This window comes from Electrona antarctica (assembly GCF_951216825.1).
Source record: "Electrona antarctica genome assembly, chromosome: 6".
Taxonomy (NCBI): Eukaryota; Metazoa; Chordata; class Actinopteri; order Myctophiformes; family Myctophidae; genus Electrona; species Electrona antarctica.
The window spans coordinates 43,152,949-43,169,502 of NC_136811.1; the positions used below are offsets into that span (position 1 = coordinate 43,152,949).

At 43.0% G+C, this 16,554-nt stretch overlaps 1 protein-coding gene across 1 annotated transcript in view; it reads right to left on the reverse strand.

The window, feature by feature from the left end:
• Nucleotides 1-5,545, reverse strand: part of LOC306925290 (uncharacterized protein) — a 65,101-nt gene extending 59,556 nt beyond the window's left edge. The window contains exon 1 of the mRNA XM_079504031.1: nucleotides 5,329-5,545. The gene's annotated coding sequence lies outside the window, so the exon portion shown is untranslated. The remainder of the gene's footprint in view (nucleotides 1-5,328) is intronic.
• Between the last annotated feature and the right edge of the window lie 11,009 nt (nucleotides 5,546-16,554).

The window sequence follows — 16,554 nt, forward strand, 5'->3', positions numbered from 1 at the left end:
GCCTGGTGGAGACAATCATACACCGCTCCCTGTACAGTATGTACTATTCCTGTTCGTAGACACACACATACTGTAAAATACTCCATGTACAGTATACTTGTTCAGAAACACACACACACACACACACACACACACACACACACACACACACACACACACACACACACACACACACACACACACACACACACACACACACACACACACACACACACACACACACACACACACACACACACACACACTGTGAGTGACATCGTGTGACTCTCGAATTATGAAACAAAAAAACAGAAAAGCCAAAGCCAAAGTTTACTTTCTGGATTTGACTCCCATGTTTGTTTTGGCCAGGGGACATTATAGTAGCAGCAGGAGCTTATATGTCACATCTGGAAATCATGTACTGTATGTGCTCAGTGACCTGCTTCACAAACAACAGTTTGCTATTATGAACAATAACTGGGACAAATCTCTTTCTTTTCCCCTGACCACTTGGCTTCCATCATTATTTCACTAACATACTGTACACTAAAACAATTTCCCCTAACCTGGATTCTAGTCTTGGCTCCTCTAGGGGGAGATCAAAGATCACAGTGCCGGTTAGCATAATTAAATAGCTAACTCTAACTTGTAACATAATTTATGTCCAGTAAATAACACTTAAATGTAACCACATGATCATCAACATTCTGGCCATTTTGTAAGGCAATGCTTTGGAGATGGGGATGTCTCAGAGTAGATGACAGGATTCAGCAAATATCATTGGAATTGGTATTCAATATACTCAAAGGGACTGTACCTATTACCTAACTACTCTCCAAAGTAAGTGACACCCACAGCCACAACACCAGAGGGAGCAACCACAATCTGGTAGCCCCATATTTAGAAACAACATGGGGTAATTCTCATTCTACTACTCTCTCACCTGTCTAGAAATGTTTTTGCACACCTAGAATAAAAGATCTTTAAGAGCAGGTGCTGGTGTGTAGGCAAACAAGTGCACACATCAATAATAAGTATAAATATAATAATAATAATAATAATACAATTCCTCAGGCATTAATGCTTGAGGAAGGTGCATCAGTGACCGAAACATTGTACTGTGCCGTTCGGCAATGTTTTATTATTGTCTGCCACCAAAATGTGGAATGCCCTGATATGACATCAGAAGACCACAGTGGGGGGTTGATTTCATTTCCCATTGGCATTCCCTGCCGGCGTTTTGCCTTTGTACATAGTGGCTCCTAATTGTTGATGACGTGTATTAAAGGTGATATAGACAAGTTTTAAGCCAAAATCCCTCTATCTTCTCTTATATTCTGATGCTGAGGTGTTCTCCTGCAACAGCACACACTCCCATTGGCTCCCTCTGGGTGTTTATATCCACTAGTGTTATTCTGCCGGGACGCCTCTGGGGTTTTAAACTTTTAGCCAATAGCAACGCAGGTGTGTTCAACCCAGCAGTATTATAATGAGAACGCGATGCGATTGCAATGTATAATATATATCCCCATATCTTAGTTTTACCAACATTGTTAATGTGAAATAGTATATTTATGATTATTTATTGAAATGATGAGAATCACTATGTAGCCTCAGGGTGGTGTAAAGCAGCAGCAGCAAGCACCCCTCAGCCCTCACACAAACAGAGTCCACCGGGGGAGAACTCGGAGGATCTGTCTGTCTGTCTGTCTGTCTGTGTCCCTTTATTCCTATATATGGAGTTCTGTGTCAGGCATCCCAAATATGGAGTGTTGTGATGTCAGAACAGGCTAGCTCCATATATGGACCCTGGGAAGGGGCCCTGTCCAGAGCCCGGGCAGAGGATTTTTGTGGCGGTTCTGGACAACTGTGGGTCCGACCGACTCGACACCGGGCACTGCACTCCCTGCAGGGATGTGGAACGCGTCTGTCGGATTTGAAGTCGGTGGGGCTAACGGTTCTCGAGTTATGTGCATTACAGCCGTACACAGACAGACAGACATTTATAGATAGATAGATAGATAGATAGATAGATAGATAGATAGATAGATAGATAGATAGATAGATAGATAGATAGATAGATAGATAGATAGATAGATAGATAGATAGATAGATAGTCTCAACTTTTGTTAGATTAAAAAGTGGGCTCCAATGATAAAAGGTTGGGAACCACTGCACTAAATCATCCACAGTAGCAATGTAGAAAACAGACCCAAATCATCATCATCATCGTCGTCATTATAATCAAGGTCAGTTACAGTACAGTATATCCATTGCAAGTTGCAACTCAGCCGTGATGACAGCTGGGCCAGTGCAGTGGCTAGCCAGCTGAGTCAGATCGCTGATGAACACGCTGTGACATTTTGGCTGAGCTACAGCTGCACTGACGCGAGCGAAGATGTTTGCCTCTGGGCTCTGCCAGCTCACAGTCACTCCGATTCTTGGAGAATGGAGTAGTAGTGTGCCGACCTCACATTCGAATACTTGTCTAAAAATAGGACTATCTTGTATGTCTCTAATATGACCAATTAAGAAAGAATGGAAGGGCATGATGCAAAGTGAAGGGGAGACACACTGTACAGGTGTACCCCCAAACCCCCCTTCACACACACACACACACACACACACACACACACACACACACACACACACACACACACACACACACACACACACACACACACACACACACACACACACACACACACACACACACACACACACACACACACACACACACACACACACACACACACACACACACACACACACACACACACACACACACAAAATTGCGTGATGACCAGACATCCTGAGTTACATACATTATGGACCACTAGCAACAATTCTTCTCTTCTGCTGCTACCCGCCCCTCTGTCTCTGCATGACATGTACAAACACAGTGACATTCACACAAACAAACAGATGGCCATGTTTGGCAGACAATTTGGAAGATGCAGGACAATAATAGTGCTGCAGGACCAGTCAGTGTTCCTCCATGTGATCTCCCTCACAAAAGAACACTTATGACTCTAGAGTCTAGGGGGAACTATTACACTCATCATGGGGCCTGCTTTTCTTGTGTGATTTCAACATTTTATTAAATATATTGTTTTTATATATAGCTTCTCCCATCAATCCCTGGGGTGTCCCCCTGATGTTCCCAGCTTTCCCGGTTTTAATGGGTTAAATGCATTGTTTTCCTTTGTTATGCAATATGCATGGCCGTCTCCCTTCAATCCCTGGGGTGTCCCCCTGATGTTCCCAGCTTTCCCGGTTTTAATGGGTTAAATACATTGTTTTCCTTTGTAATGCAATATGCATGGCCGTCTCCCATCAATCCCTGGGGTGTCCCCCTGATGTTCCCTAATGTTGCTGTGGGAAAATGTCAAACATCCCTTGCCTCCTGCAAGGGATGTTTAACAGACACATTCGACACCACCTGTGGATTGCCCATCCATTCTAGTAAGTTGACGATTGTATCATGTCTACCATGTGTCTTCCACAGGGGTCTGACATGCTGTGTTGTGTCATCACTGCTGGTGACTAGCTATGTTGTCACTATGGGAATGGGTGCTGTGTGGCAACAGCACGCCTTAGGACAACCACAGTGTTGCATAAAGAAGCTGTTTGCAGGTGACATGACTCAACCTGTCAGACGACGACAGGCGTGCCGTGATCAAGAGAGGAAGTAAGAAGAGGCTGGGGAGAGGAAGTTTGTAAGTCTGAGCGGAAGTTGACTAGTCAGTGAATCACCTGCGTACAAGCATATTATCTCTGTATGCGATTGTGTGCATATGCCAAAGTACAGTCTAATCTATTGTCTAATAAGTATGCACACCTTCTCGCTGAGAAGTATCACTTACTGGTGAGGTTCTGTCAGTCCAATGCAGACAGATGTCTGAGAGAACTGAAAGACACCAGAAAATGTGTACTAAAATGTGCAGTTAGGCCTAAAAAACATTTTCAAATACACTGAAATCTTACAGGCAAGTGAGAAAGAATGTTGTTTCTCTACAAGGTGAATGAAAGAATGCAATGGAAGAAGCCATGTGATGGCTAAGCAAACATCTTGGATTCTCCCCCACCACCCCTGAGTCAGGGTCACTCATTCCTGTGTGATATGGAGGAATGCTGTCCACTAACCTCCAAGCCCGATCCAGTCCACCCTCCACCGCCTTATTCAAACGAATCTAAAAACTAGATTGCATCAGACTGATTTGTAATATCAACAATATCACGAGAAGAGTTTAGTCAGTGTAACAAATTCTTCATAAATCTTATCACAAATCATAGGCCATTAAACAATATAACTGTCAACATTACTAGCCACCCTGAAGGTATATAGCCTGTAGTAAACACTAAACAGTAAACACTCACTCTTGTGCATTTTATTTATAGATGGCTGCTGCGGTGGAAGTAACAGGATTGCTTTGGGCTCCAACCTTTCCTTTTATAGACAACAACCATCTCAGAAAGGCCCTACTTACATGTGAACAAAATGAAAACACTGATGTCAGGCCTTTTGAATTACAGGCAGGCTAATGTATAGTCTGCTTTTATAGGCCTTGAGCGTTTATTTCTACATACATGATGCATGTACGTCCCATTGACAGGTCAGGTGGAGCCAGCTGGTGACCAATCCATAATAATGATTCTTGACATTTATTCCAATTTCTGTTTGGCCTCTTGGGGGGTTCGGATGAAGGTGAATCCACACATAATAATCATAAAACCATAATGCCTCCAGCCTTTACAATTACAACTGTACAGTACATTCATTCTTCTACCTCTGATCTTTGCCCTCTCTCTCGAAAGACACAAGCATAAACATGCTGACAGTGACAGCAGCAGGGCTGGGCTACGTGTGATGTGACACTTCTTGCAAACTACACGACAATGCATCGACACACTGTCTGTCACTGTCAGCAGCAACGCGGCTGCTGCGACCCAAGACCACCTGACTTAACAAAATGTATCAGCCTACTGACTACTCAGACTACTGCAGGTGGACCAGCCGAACACGAAAACGACATTCCGCGCATATTTTTGTTGTTGTGGTCGAAACCAAACACGGAGGGGAAAAATAAAAAATATATATCACTCATACCCTCGGTAGTAAACAACTCGACGTGGATACGCGACGCTACGATACTAAAGTGATCAGAGCGATTAGGGTTATGATAATGATATAATAAATAATACAAATGAAACCATTAAGATAATAATAAAACGGTACCCATGTCCTTGCATTTCTAATCGCCAATTTGCTATTGCGTCAAGCACATAAATACAGTGTAGTGCACAAATGCACACTGTACAGTACAGTGTATAGGCTACATTACATACCCTTTTCCGCTTAGACTGGACCAAATGCATTCACAGCGGGGAGTCTTTGATTGGATGCAGTGCCAGTCAGCAGCACGGCGGTCTGTCTTGTTCAACAACAACGTAGTAGTTATTTAATTTCCACGGCTTAGTTTGAACAAACGGTGATGTTTTTACAAGCTGTATGTCTGTCTGTCTGTCTGTCTGTCTTCGACTAAAAACAAATGTGTGCCTCCTCGTTGCTTCCTGATTTACGTACAGTCAGTGTGTGAGTGGTGGTGATGGTGTGTTTCTGGTGGGGTGGGGCGGAATGTTGTTACTCCGCGAAGAAATGTGAGCAAAAGAGCACGCCTGTGCACGTTATGAATCGAGCGTTTTGCTTGTGTGGATTTTTTTAACACGTCATTTTCAAATGCGCAATCATGGGTTAAGGTTGAACTAAATTAAGGTGAAGCACATCATGCTGCCTGAAGTGCGTTCAGTTCACCACAGCCAGTGTTGTGCAGAGCAGATGTGGAAATGATTATGCCCCAGCCAAAGAGCTGCGCCTGTATTTTATTGTTTTCTTTTTCTTGCAGCGTGATGACAAATACGGTACATGTTATCATGTGACTTGTACACTCACCTCTCTCTCTCTCTCTGTGTGTGTGTGTGTGTGTGTGTGTGTGTGTGCGTGCGTGCGTGCGTGCGCGCGCGTGTGTGCGTGTGTTTGTATTGTGTATTTCGCACTAGGTCCATAGCCTTTAGGACTTGGACCAGAGCTAACTTAAAGGACCACTTCACCACTTTTCAACCTACCTTCATAGAATTGGTCTTCACTAATGTTCACGATAAAATGACACAATGCTTTGGTCTGTGTCTCATAGGAGCTGGGCAGTTCAGAAACCCGTCCACCAGTGACATCATCAACGGGGAATCCAAGCTAATAGAAACAGCAGGCTTACTATTCCTGAAAAGTTGCAATGCGATGCGATAATGGAAGCCATCATTCTCACGATAATATAAATCGAAATATTTTCTTTCAAAAAACAAAATCTGCCTAGTGAGTGATGATGTAACTGGTGGACGGGTTTCTGAACTGTCGACAGCCCTCCTATGAGACAAGCCGTTTGAAGAATGGGTTACTCGCCCCACGAGGGTCTTCTAGCTCAGGGGTTCTCAACGTTTTTGGCCGGGGAACCCCGGAAATGCTTTGGCAGTGTCTCGGGACCCCTACCCCGCCGCCTCCCGACCCCCAATATAAATTGACTGCTACAATAACCTTAATAATAGACAATACACCATCAATAAATAGGGAAGGTGTATGCATGTACTATGTGTACTATATGTAAACTCTTCATTTCCACTTTCCAGCCATTCAGTTGGAAAAAAAAAAAAACATTTAAAAAAATAATAATTGGGGACCGCCCAAAATAATTTGGCGACCCCCCGAGGGGTCGCGACCCACGGGTTGAGAACCCCTGTTCTAGCTCAATCTTAGCCAGGGCAGCACGCAGCGTTGCACGCAATGTGCAGGGCCCGTTTCCCAGTGCAGTGCTTCCTGAGCTCCTCCATATCATCCACGTCATGGAACATAGAGTCTGAAACTCTAGTAACTAGAGCTTAATTCAGACTGATTATGATGATGCCATGTCAACTAGAGTCTAGTTGACATGGCATCATCATAATCATAGTCTAATTCTAGATCAGGGGTGGGCAACTGGCGGCCCGGGGGCCACATGCGGCCCCCACTTTCACTTAATGCGGGCCGCATGTTAATATCAGAATACTGATATAGTATTGATTTCAGCTGTTACAATTCCAAACCCGCTTTAATTACTTCATGACTAGTATTAAATGACTAGTACTTAATGACTAGTATTAAAATGTTATTGTCTTTTTGTGTCCAAGTTATGTTAACAGTTCATAAAGTTAACATAACTATAACTAAATGCATTTGAAATTTTCAGGATTCCAATTCAAAAATAGCAAAAAATTATTCAGCTTTTCAATTCAAATATAGCAAAAATCGCTGATCTACAAGCTCAAAACGCGTCACATTGCGATGCGTTTTGAGCTTGTAGATCGGGAATTTTTGCTACGACAGTAATATGCACTGTGGCCCTCCGGAGTGAGTGTGGAAATATAGTGGACCTCTCCATCGTCAAAGTTGCCCACTCATGTTCTAGATCATGATTTCCATCCGTCTCCCAGACCGCCTGTGGTGGGGGAGGCGGTGGCTCCCGGAACCCCTGTGGTTGGGGAGGCGGTGGCTCCCGGACCGCCTGTGGCATGGGAAGCGGTGGCTGCTGGACCGCCTGTGGCGGGGGAGGTGGTGGCCGTACCATTGCCTTACGGCGCTCTATTTCAGCCCACAAATCGTCCATTTCATGGCTAGATGGAGCAGTTGTTGTGACAGCCGTCAATGACCTCTTACGGGCCGGGTGAGCATGCTCGCCGCGAGACCCGCTTTTGCGCTTCACCTTCCCATCAGAAGGGACCCCAGCGGGGAGCCCAGAAGGTGGATGGTCTCCTTTGAACAGGAGGTTCTCCACCTCACGCAGCCTAGCCTCTCTCACAGAGAGTGGTAGAATGCCGCCCACAGTTCATACATGGGTCAGTCAGTTTTTTTTCCAAAAGGCTTGGGTGTCTATTTTGTGTGTTTTCTGATGGAGAATTCAAATATGACATTATTTTTTGGATAGGACAACTCTTACCAACATCAATTTGCATTTTTAAATCGGTAATTGTACCCGTTCTACCTCATTTATATGATTTAAAATCTAAAGGAATGCGTCTAAATTACACTATTTTGTGTGTTTTTTGATGGAGAATTCAAATACTTTTTGGATAGAATAACTCTAAACTACATTATGTTGTACTTCGAAATTGCACATTTTGCCTGTTTTAACCTTTTTAGGATTTTTAAAGACAAAGGAAATAATTTATATTGACAAAGTCAAATCAAATTAACATATGTATTAACAATTCAAGTGCATGTATATCACTGGATAAAATGATGATCAATTATCACTTTCTGAACTTTACAAGGTTGAACAAGTCCTGCTTTGACTCAGCCTTAGACAGAAGTATGTAGCAGAAGCCTCAGTCACCATTTTAACCACCCTCTCAATGCTTTGAGTGTGGCAAGGCCATTTATGGGGGTGTCGATGAAGTTCTTAATCTCCAAGGTGTTTAGTGTGCAGGTGAGAGGTGGCTCTGACACACCTTCTGACCAGCTAATCAATGCTGGTCAGAAGCATCATAATTGATCTCAGGTGTACTTCTTGTTCTTACAGAGTTGTCTCCCAGCTGAGTGTCTGTGTCACATTCTCCCCTGATGGCTAGGATTCTCTCCATGTACCTCCATGTACATCCTCTCCTTCTGATCCTTCGAGCACAGCAATGTTTGGAGGATAGCTTCACTGTGGGCATACCAAGCAGATCTTCTAACAGTTGGCATCACAATGTCCAATACCTCCTTCCTCTGGGACTTGAGACAGTCCCGCTGAAACAGGATGTGCCTAGGCCCTTCAATCCAGGACCCCTTGACCTTCACATTAAACCAACAGGGATAATACACTCCAATGATGTATTCAACAATGACCCGCCCTAATGAGACAGTGTGTGTCGCTAGAAATCCTCCAGACAAACAAAGAGAGGTGGTGATAGTTTGACAACCACAGCCTTAAGAGGGCAACAATTTGCGCTATTGGCAATAGCCACAGGAAGGATGTCAACACCACGACACATATAGTGTCTTACTAACTCTTTGGACCTGCAAATACAGAACTGATTCTAGGATTTGATGGAGATAGTTCTCGATAATAACAAAACAAATTGTGCAGTGAGATACTTTAGAAAAACCCTCTGGGAGCACGCTATCTCTGCACGTCCTTTAATTGGTGAAGTTTAAGAATGGACAAAGGTATTAAGGATTTAACATGTATTTAATAAAATTGCATAAAGTTAAAGTATTACAGATTGAATAATAGAATGAAATGTATTACATGAGATCTCATGGGCGTCAGAATGCTCTCCCTTGCAGATTTAATGTACAATCACCAAGTGACAGTTCGTGAAGTCTGCGCACTGGTCAAAGCTTTCCCTGCCCATTTATACATGATTAACATGATGCCAAATTCCAGATGACGATTTTCTGTATGTTCCACTCGATACTTCTGCTTTTCCTCGGGGTTATGCGATGGTCAGCTTTCAGCGCCTGTAGGACAAAGCATAGACGAACCATACAACATATAGAAATATGGAACGTTGCAAGATGCCGAGAGGCCCCTTGACCTCTCCTCTGGTACTTCCTTTTTTCTTGCTTAACATCATAGTGTGTAACCAATAAACCAACAGATTCTAGGAGCTACACTTACCTACGACACTCACGTCAAGTAGCGAGAAGTTTCAAAGAGACTGCGCGTAGGCTATCACGTGCTTATATTATAAACGCACGGGTAGCCTACACATCACATGATTTTGTTTATATTAAGACTCGACCTGCGCAGAGCGCGAGAGGCATTATTCACCTTTGTTTTTCAGGAAGGAATGAAACAGAACTTCTTTCCCTCATTTCTGTCTGGAACTCAAGGACCCCTTTTAGAATCACTGCAGTTCAATACTTTATTACTTTATGATATACACGTAGCTTCTACTATGTTTTGAATAGTTTAAATTTAATAGATTCCATTTAATATAGAAATAGTTGTACTGTATATAAATTTACCACCACATAAAAAAATACAAAAAGCCTACTTAACAGAAAATCTTGAAGGCGTTTGCGGCCAAACCATCTGACCACCACCATGGCTTTCTGAGAGAATCTTTTATTTGAATCCATCCATCCATCTTCAACCGCTTATCCGTAGTCAGGTCGCGGGGGCAACAGCTCCACCAGAGTGCTCCAGACTTCCCTCTCCAGACCAGAGCAACATTAGTGACTTCCTCCTGGGGGATTCCGAGACGTTCCAAGGCCAGTGAGTCGATGTGTTTCCTCCAACTGCGCCTTGGTCTGCCCCGGGGTCTCCTCCCAGTCGGACATGCGTCGAGGACCTCCCTAGGGAGACGCCCGAGAGGCATCCTAACCAGATGCCCGAACCACCTAAGCTGGCTCCTTTCCAGGCGAAGGAGCAGCGGTTCTACTCCGAGTCTCTCTCGTGTGACTGAACTCACCCTATCTCTAAGGGAGATGCCAGCCACCCGTCGAAGAAAACTCATTTTGGCCGCTTGTATTCGCAACCTTATTCTTTCGGTCATGACCCACACTTCATGACCATAGGTGAGAGTAGGAACGAAGATTGCTCGGTAGACAGAGAGCTTTGCCTTCTGGCTCAACTCTCTTTTCAATTGTCTTCCAATCCAAGACAATCAATTGTCTTCCGGTTTGGATCCATTAACTAACGTAGTGTACTTTAATTTCCCATTTATCTGTATCACAATGAAAACTAATTTTGTCAAGAAAAAATATTTGAATGTTAATGTTATTTTAAATGTATCATTAAATTCTTATTTTTTCCACAATTGGGCCCTCTTACAATATCCTCACGGCCCACCAGTGTTGTCAGGCTACACCAGTGGGCCCTGGTCCACAGGTTGGCAATCACTGCTGGTATAGGTTATAATGTAGCAGCCTAATCCATTAAAAGGGAGTTATTTTGCACACCAGAAGAAGCAAGTTTGATGACAGGTAAAATGATTGTGGTTCCAAACTTCCACATTCTGTGCCAACTGAGCACTCACTTGTTGGTCGAAACGTTCATCTTTTGTCCTGCAACAACGACTGCATGGTTGTGCATAACAATTCTAATGTACTAATGACGACATCAGAGATCCCCATATGGGCACAAAAGGAACACAGACAGAGGGGTACAGCGGCTAGCCCCCGAAAACTATAGACATCATCGTATCGGCAGTGAGGCGCAGGTGTGAGAGCTGCGTAGCAGCCCGAACTCTAGGTGTGAGGGCCGTGTACTGCGCATAGCAGTCCGAACCTCTAGTACATTATTTCTTCATTGCTGCCAATCTAAATTAATAAAATTTATATTTTCTAAAGCTTTTCACCTTCATCCGAACCCCCAAGAGGCCAAACAGAAATTGGAATAAATAACAAGAATCAAATTTGCTGGTTCTATTTCCTGAGTATTATTTCCACACAAGAAATTCAGCATCAGATGATTGTGCAATAACCCTGGTGGCATTGCAAATGTGCGAGCACAAACATAATAACACCACCAGGGCTCCATAGGCTTGCTAAAGGCAAGCTCCATTCCTCTTAGTTTTCGATAAAAAAGTGTTTTAATCCACTCGGTCTCGGAATCTGTCATCCATCTTGGATCTGTCCTCCATTGCAACTGCGCAAAACAGCGCCCCTGGCGGCCAGGGTTGCGCAGCCAGTTGCACTCATTTGTGGAGACGAGGACAGATCCAAGATGGATGACAGATTGGAGTGGATTAAAACACCTTTCTTATAGAAAACTACGGACCTCCGTGTTTCAGAACCTTCCCGGAGAGTAATCGGACAGGTGGGGCAACCAGGAAAGCACCTTAGATTTTGCATTTGTACATTGTTCAGTGTTACTTAGAGGCAGGGGGTTTCGCTCGACGCACCCAAGCCTACAGTATAAGTCTTTGACGTTTGAACTCTCGTAGATTGAAAATGTCACAATCGATAAATACATCTACGAGAGTTCAAATTTTGGGCTAATGGCCACTGCAGAATCCTCCCTGATGATGACTGAACAATTGTTTTTGTTTATTCAGGGTTTAGCTATTTTAGTTTATCTAAGCAGGTGTTAGCTTTAGAAATGAATTAAAAAAAAATGTTTTAGTTGAGGCTTGGCCAGTTTACCTCCTAGCAATAGCCCTTCTCTTCAAATTCCCTACAGGCAAGGGTACAATTTCACATTTTTGTGCAGGGGAGCCGACTGGAATATTCAGCCTTTTCAGCCAATGCCATCCTCCGATTGTGAATTCTGAGAACGTGTTGAGATAACCCAGGGTGCTGCCAGTTGCCATGTTTGAAATGCCAAGAGGAGGGTTTTATTTGATAAGAAAAAAGGTGAATAGGTGTTCTTAACCACTAACAGTACCTATGCCTTATATACTTTGTGGTACGAGAAAATACAAAAATAATATAAGCTCTAAATACTCTAGATATCTTTTTCAAAAGAAGGTTTTTCCAAAACTTTGAAAAGAACATATTTTATCTGTTTTTATAAAAAGAAAAAAAGGAAGAAAGAAGGGGAAAAAATAATGAAATTTGAAATTGGCGAAATAGCTTATGCAATGTAATGTGAAACATGTATCATTATCATAGGCCTATATTTTGCAGACATCCCCACATTTCTGTAGCATTTATTTGGAATAACCTTGAGTAACTGGCTGAGCACTATTAAACAGGCATATATATTTGATTATGAAGATGGGCAGAACTGTAGACTTGAGACTTGGACAGATAATAGCAGAAATATAAATAATTTCTTAGATTAGGAATCCTTTCGTTGCCGATCATCTTAACCTATTTTTTGCCAATTAATTCCTCCCACTGCTTGCCACTGGTGTTGTACCCTGCTGGTTCACCTGCCAGTGCAGGAGCCCCACTGGGAGGATGTACGGGTATGTATGGCCTCTATTTTCCTTCTCTAGTTCAGCAAGCCCCGCTGACCTCATAGTAGAGGGAGTATGTACATTCACAAAGTCAAAAATTGCCCTCAATGCCCAGTTTACCTCCCCTGAACACAGCCAATTATGTTGTTTATGCTGTGTCCATGTTTTGGTGAACAGAGAAACATAAAATGTTGGAGCAGCCAGGGTTCGTTCGCAGCAACTGAACACAGCCAATTATGTTATTATGATGTTATATTTATGACCCTCAGCAAGTCCACAGAGCATGGGGAGCCAGGGAGGTACTTTAACCCTGTGCCACTCGAGCGCCATGCATTAGCAATCCTACTTAAGAATGATCGTATTTACAACGTGTGGCTGGGTATTGTAAATCATTCCTGTCCTTTCTGTCTGTCCTTGAGAACGGATAGTGGATATGTTTTTAATCAACATTGGTGAACAGAGAAACATAAAATGTTGGAGCAGCCAGGGTTCGTTCGCAGCAACAGCACATTATTTTGCTGATAAAATAAGATAATATATCTAGGGGATCAGATCCAATCCTCTCCTGCTCGACAGCCTCTGTCCCTGCACTGTAGGGAGACAGAATAAATAGTGGCCAGAGTGACATGGCCCGAGGCAGAGAAAATGATTCAACACAGTCAGTCATGAGTCATATAATAATATCCCATTAGCCGTTCTTGCAACTCAGACTCATGCTCAGAGTTTCTGATTCTGACCGAGATAAGTGGTTGTCATGGAAATGGTTAGGCCTCTGTGGAGTTATTGGGCACAAAACATGGACACAGCAAAGTTAAGGGAAGGGTTTGTCATTTGTAACACTTTTTCATTTTCATGAAGTAATTTTGTATCTTTGGCTTATGATAAAACAAACTAGAAAAAGTGCCCTTCTGGGCACAGGTCTCCACCAGGAGGATAGGAGTGTGTGTGATGTTTGGCAAAATGTTTCGGAGTAATATAAACATGTTTTTTTGTTTGTTTGTTTCTTGCAACAATTTTCTTCGTTTTGTTGAGAAAATGCAGAGCCAGATCACTCATAGCATTTCTAAGGATAGAAATCTGGATGAGCAGGACATGTGCAGCATTTTTTACAAAACGGGCTACTCCTGAAAACTTTGGAAGGCAATCTTACTGCTAATCAGTGGCTCGTCTTGATCACATGACTACAGAGATCATGTGTACCGATGTGCGTGAGATTTGGATTAAATCTGTGCGACTAACACAAACAATGTGTTTTGCAGAAATCGGCCTCATGGTGGCGCTATAACCGGCAGATGTGGAGGGATGCAGGGAAAATGTTTTTCCATGGCCTCTAGGGAGTGCGCATACATAAGCTGTCGATGCAGTTATAGGTAAAAACAGGAATTGTCCTGTTATAGCGCCACCGTGAGGCTGATTTGGGGAAGAAATAGTGGCATGTCGTCGTGGAAATGTGCGTGTATAATTTCATGGAAATTGGACACTGTGTTTGTGATTTGTGGCATTTTGTTTGAAACGGACCAATCATGTGAGTTTTGGAAGCCAATCTTAGCCAATCAGGATGGAAGATGGGAAATTGTGCAGATCTGTGTTGATCACATGACTATGGAGTGTATACCGAATTGTGTGATGTATGGATCAAATGTGTACGAGTTATCTACAGAAATGTGTTTTGCCTAAATCGGCCTCATGGTGGCGCTATAACAGGCCGTTGAGGAATATTTGGGGCAGAGGTTCGTCGTTGGCATCCAGGGAGTGTGTGTGCACAGTTTGGCATGGATCGGGCCAATGGTGCCAGAGATTAGCTGATAACGGACGGACGGAAGGAAGGACACACACACACACACACACACACACACACACACGGACGGAGTGCAAAACATACTCTCTCCCCATGCCTTCGCAGCCTGGTGGAGACAATTAACGAAGATTTAGTCCTGGGGTATCCCACTGGAGAGAACATTCGGGCCACTCCAGAGAAAACGGTGGTCGCCGGCGATGGTCTCTCCAGTATTAGGCCAGCATGACTCACAAAGACCAGCAAGGGTGATGTTATAGTTGAGGGGTCATTAAAGTATACAGATCTCAATGAATTAGAATATTGTGTAAAAGTTCATTTTTTCAAACTTTCATATATTCTCAATTCAGTGTGCAATATGAAGTTAAGTATTTAAAACCTTTTTTTGTTTTAATCTTGATGATTATTGCGTACAGTTCAGTTCAGAAATGTCGACCATCTAAAAAGTATATTAATGTATGCAGTTAATACTTGGTCTGGGCTACTTTTGAACAAATTATTTCGTCAATGGGGCGTGGCATGGAGGTGATCAGCCTGTGGCACTCTTGAGGTATTATGGAAGCCCAGGTTTGCTTTGATAACAGCCGTAAATTAATTTGTATTGTTCAGTCTTGTGTCTCACACCTTCCTCTTGATAATACAACCTAGATTCTCTGTGGGGTTCAGGTTAGGCCAGTTTGCTGATCATTTAAGCACAGTAATACCATGGTCAGTACACCAGTTAAGTAGTTTTGGCACTGTGGGCAGGTGCCAAATTGAGCTGGAAAGGGAAATTAGCATCTCCATGAAGCTTGTCAACATAATGAAGCACAATGTACTCTAAAAAGATGGCTGTGTTGAAACCATTGTTAAGTTTTCACTGTCAGTGGATCAACACCAGCAGATAACATAGCCTAAAAATCATCACTGTGTTTTGTCATGTCCAGAGTCTCAACACAACCTGATGCCTCTGTACATTGACAAGCTTTATATGTTGATGCTGATCTTCCTTTTCCAGCATGACTTGGCACCTGCCCACAGAGCCAAAACTACTAGTTATTGGTGTACTGACCATGGTATTACTGTGCTTAACTGACCAGCCAACTGGCCTAACCTGAACCCCACAGAGAATCTAGGTTGTATTATCAAGAGGAAGGTGTGAGACATAAGACTGAACAATACAAATGCTTTTACGGCTGTTATCAAAGCAAACCTGGGCTGAAATAATTTGTTCAAAAGTAGCCCAGACCAAGTATTAATTGCATACATTCATATACTTTTTAGATGGTCGACATTTCTCGTTAAAAAAAAACATTTTTTAGTGGTCTTGAAAATATTCTAATTCAATGAGATAGGATTTATTTGATTTTCATGATTGTACGCAATAATCAAGATTAAAACAAAAAAAGGTTTTAAATACTACACAATGAATTGAGAATATATGAAAATTTCACTTTTTGAATTATATTAGGGAAGAAAATGAACTTTTACACAATATTATAATTCATTGAGATGGAGCTGTACAATAATGGTTAAAAAATAAATGTACCAGATGCCTTCCCAATTTCATTGGGTTAACACCAGCGGCGAAAATATCACCGGTGCAACTGGTGAAATGCACCAGGGCTCAGCCCCCAAGGGGCTCATGAAGGGAGTTATAAAAATAAGTCAAGGCGACGTTGGGGGGTCTAAACAAAATATCTACACTGGGGCCTATCGCCAGGCTCCTACTTGACCTCGCCCCCCGAACCCACCTCACCCCTGCCCACTTCGACAGGCTGGAATGGCTTAGGGTCGACGACAGAGTACAGCATCTTGCAATGGGTCTGGTCCACAAGATTCGATACACCACCAAGATACCCATGTACCTGTCTAGATACTTC